This window comes from Aulostomus chinensis, chromosome 21 (assembly GCF_037954235.1).
Source record: "Aulostomus chinensis isolate RoL2024-O1b breed Wild chromosome 21, RoL_Achi_v1.0, whole genome shotgun sequence".
In the NCBI taxonomy this organism is placed as follows: Eukaryota; Metazoa; Chordata; class Actinopteri; order Syngnathiformes; family Aulostomidae; genus Aulostomus; species Aulostomus chinensis.
In genome coordinates, this window is record NC_141340.1 from 6831327 (window position 1) to 6835819 (window position 4493).

General features: G+C 41.0%; 1 long non-coding RNA gene across 1 annotated transcript; it reads right to left on the reverse strand.

Annotated features, from left to right (window-relative positions):
• Positions 1-372: 372 nt before the first annotated feature.
• On the reverse strand, positions 373-3490 carry LOC147241493 (uncharacterized). Its single transcript, XR_015110947.1, has 3 exons — positions 3392-3490; positions 1077-1184; positions 373-479 (listed from the first exon to the last, which is right to left on the reverse strand). It is a non-coding gene; the product is annotated as an uncharacterized LOC147241493 (long non-coding RNA).
• Positions 3491-4493: the final 1003 nt, after the last annotated feature.

Consider the following 4493-nt stretch of genomic DNA (forward strand, 5'->3'; position numbering starts at 1 on the left):
TCATGTGACAAACGGTGGTTGGGGGAAAAAAAAAAAAGTGTGCGGTTGGTGATTCCTACCAATAAACACTAGCCTGTCCAATAGTAAATTTCACTTTAAGAGGTTATTAAGTCGTTTCTATGGTCATCCCACATTTTTTTGTTCTAAGAGATCAAAAATTTTACCTGATGGTAATCAATGAAAAGTCAAATTGATTTCAAACCATCGCAGAAATTTGAATAACAGTGCTGCCAGTGGACTAACAAAAAAGTCTTCAGAATTCATGCCCTTGGTACCTTAGACAGCGATGCAGCACATTCATCAGAAGGTATTTCTCTCTGATCCACAAATGTTAAATGTCAAGCCGTTAGGACTCCAAATACCTTTAATATCTGTCTAAAATGTCATGGAAGTCCGTCCAGAAGATGAAATGTCTGAGCCTGGGTGGACTGACGTCACAGCAGCTCTGCCTCTCCCACATTCCGCCCACAGCAGTTGGGCTGGACTCACAAAGGAATAAGCCACATTGCTAGAACGTCACATTCCACATCCGCAGTTCCCTCTAATGGTTTTTAGTTGATGGTCAGCTTGGTTATCAGTGTCACAGATGAAACAAAATAAAGCAGCTACCGACAGCATTTTGAGACTAGATGAAGGCGCTCTGGTCACAACATGGAGGAGGTAAAAACCTCAGTTGAGTTTGAAACAAATCCTAGAAATGCCATAATAAAAAAAAAAAAAAGTGTGTCTGTGGTTGTTTCCATCAAGTGGTTTGAGATTAAAAAAAAGTTATGTAGCTCGAATTCCCACCAGAAGATGGCGGTAGATGCCATGTTAGTAGCTGTTTACCAGGGAGAATTTGAGGGAGGTTTTTGTGGAATTTACCTGGGCTTAGTTGAAATTGTTCTTTTGCGCCAACTCGTATTGGACGTGTCTTCTCCAGAGATTACGGTAAAATTTGGGGCTAATCGTAAAGATACAGTGGCACTGAGTTAGAAAACAATCAGTAAAAAGTAACAAGAAAAAAAATAGAGCTGATATGTTGCAAAATAAGTGTGTCACTAGTAAAAGGCTCATGCCACAAGGTTTAGGGTTACCTGAAGCAAACGGAACCTCCACCGCAAGCTCCTCCCTCCACCGGAACCATCCTCCACCAGGACTTCCTGTGATTTATCGTGGTCACTTAATCTCACTGTGGCGGATCACTTCGTAACACAGAGAGAGAAGCAAGCATGACGAACGCGGACAAACTGCGCTTCCTCAGTGGTCGCAGCTGAGCCATCCTACATGTTGCTGGTAGGACAGTTTTTACAGTTGCACGACTTCTTCATCCCTGTTTAAAGGGTCACCATGAAGTCTTTGGATGAGTTTTGCAATCCAGAGATTTAAAAAAAAAATAACAACAACAAAAACTTTCCATCCGCTTTGAGTGGCTTGAAACTACAAGATTGTCCTCAGTATCTGTGAGTTTTGTGGTCACTACGCTGCAAAGACTGCAGTCTTGGAAAGTATACTTGTGTAGTTTCTGGCCTTAATATGAGACAGAATCTGCTCCCTGTTGTCTTTTTTTTTTAACCCCAAAAAAAACCTCTCAAGGAATGTAAAGGAGAATCCAGTTATCATGTTCTGGACATTCCTTTCTCCAAACTGCCCTTTAGTGAGTTCCAGTGTTGCTGATGTCGCCGGACAAATATATGACATCATTAGATCAGTTAGAGTGGAACCTGGGGAAGAGGGGAGAACAGAAAGTTCAAAAGACGACGCCCACGAGTGTTGTCCCTCCCCATACGATATTCCTAAGAAAGCTGCTTTACTGAATGATTCAGGGCTGTCCTCAGACACAGCGCACTCCATCTTTTTTAATAAGCTTAAGAGCACTGCGCACGCTTTGACAGTAATGGTGCCGATTCTGACATAAATGGTTGTTTGTTGCTCAGCAGAGATCTGTTCGGGGCGTGCGAGGGACGAGTAAACAAGCGTCATGCATTTTTCAAGACTTTGAGCTTCAAGAAAACCATAAAATTCATAAAAGGAATACAACTTTTTTCTATCCTTGCACATCTTTAATAATATCCTCAGCTGCTGGGTTGCTGAGTTTGGCACTTGGTATTATTTGGAAGCTACGAAATGATAATGTCAATGCTCCTCTGTCGTTGGAAGTGCTCCGCGCGTGTGTTTAGTCATTTGTTCCCTGCTGCTTCATCAACACTTCCACCCGCCAGCTTTACCTCCGGAGGAATCTTTATTTCAGGAGCTGTCTGCTAAGATGAACTGCGAGCAGCTAAAGATAGACGCTCTATTATAGTAACGGCAGATATTAAAGATACATATGAAAGAAGGCAGAGTAGAAGATGAATGATAGCGCGCTCATTCACACGCTGGCTGCCATGGAGCTGCTTTTATGAAGCGTCCAAAGGTTATCTTCAGTCAGCGTAATTCTGGATAGTTAACCGACATGATCCAAATTATTCCATCATATAAGACGATGCTATTTTCAGTTCACAAGCCCGACGGCTCTTTCCATAAATGCATTAAAAGTTGGAAAAGAAAATTCAGCCCCTGCAGCAAATGTAGAACTAAGACAGAAGTTAAAAACCCTCCGTGGGGCTCTTGTTGAATGTTCAACAGTATGTAAAATTCAAGAGGGATGAATGAGTCATTAGCTCGACTAGGATCATAGTCGGAACAAGCTAGCTAATCATGTATGACAGGAAATTAAATTCCCCCACGGTGCAGCGATGGTGACAGTCACGTCACCTTTGCTCCCTTCATTCAGGTGTCAGCTGCCGTCGCATCCGATCGCCTCTCGAATGCATCACCTGTTTGTTTGTTGCGTTGTTTAAATTGCGATTTCTTAAAAGGGTTAAAAGAAATTCTCCACAAGCTGCCACTCACTTGGGTAACCGGGAAGACCGAGCGAGCAAAACTCCAGCTCAGACGTTTTGTTGTCTTGTTGGCTGCTTTGTTTGAGGAATGAAGGGATCCTTGATGTTTGTTTTTTTTTTATCAAACACTACAGAGTTGCAATTGAAAGAGAGAGAAAAAAATCATTCATTTGTGCCCACAAGATGTAATTTGCTCTGAGAATTTTGATTAACTTGTATGAACAAGGTGGTAGCATAACTCATTTTCGTGGCAAATTAATTAAAGTCATATCTCCCACCTGTATGGAAGCCTGCACTGGCTTCAGTTTGAATTTGGTAACGACAATATTTATTGTGCTTTTATTTCATCGGGCCTTTCACAGAAATAAACTTCACGAAGTGCTGCACAAGAATAAAACATGAAAACATACAACAATGAAACAGAAGCAGTAAAAACATACGAGTTGATAATTTAAAGGTATTCAGAACAATAAACCCAAGCCACAAAAAACTGTTAGGAGGTAAAAACGAACCTTGTGTTCCCTCACCTGTCTTTTCTGCTCGTTCCTCTCCTTTCTCTGTTCTTTTTCTTTTTTTAGGTGTGAAGAATCATCCGGGAAACTTCTTATTTTATCTGAAAATAAAATACTTTGCTTTGAGATATTTAAAATCCAGATCAAAATAACCAACAAGCAAACCAACAGTCCCGCTTGGCCGTCCTGAAGGAGCCCCCTGTTTCTGTGGCGACCCGGCTTGCTGGCTGCTTTCTAAAGTGGACACTAACAACACTTAATTTCCCCAAAAATATGAGTTGGAGACTAATATTCTCCCAGTTTATCCTGTGAATGGCCGTATTTCTGCTTCAGTTTACCAGCAGTTGTTAGTTTAAAGCGAAAATCTGAATTATAAACTTTGTTGTTTTCTCCAGAACTTGAAGTCACATTTGTCAGGTTGCTCTGTCGTCATGGCGATAGTCCCTTTGCTCCTGACCTTGCTGGGAAGATGGTGTGTTTGTTTTTTGGTGTGAAATGATAAAGACTGTTATTCATCTCAGTTCTGTCAACACACTCTGTGACTGTATGTAGTATTTGTATTTTATTTTTGATATTCAAGTTTCCAACTTTTAAAGCTAAGTCAGTTAGCTTGGTTGCTCAGCTAAAGATAAACTTTTTCCTTGATGTCGGTCACCTGTGCCCTTTGGGTGATTTCGTATCGTACTCTTCCGCTAAAACACAAATAATTCATCGTTCGGGTAAAATTTCCAATGTTCTCTGTCGACTTCAAAAAAAAAAAAAAAAAAAAAAGCAAGAGAAAGCTGGAAAGTATTTATACATGAATATTTGATCCTCCTCTTTTGACAGATGAGTGAAAGCTCTATTCTGGTATCTTATGATTGATCTCTGCTTGTGCTGCAACTCTACGCAACAGCAAGTATATCCATGTCAGCACAAGTGAGATAAATTAATTCTATCTTTAGCAGGATTCAGAGCAAGCAGCTGATTTATCATCGCCATCTCACCGCTGTCAGATGAATGATGTATGTCGCGACATCACGAGCACGACAACACACTTTACAGCCTCGTTTTTCTTTTTTTCTTTTTTCTTCTTTTGACCCCACGACACACCGGTGACTAGAGCGCGCTGTAATGT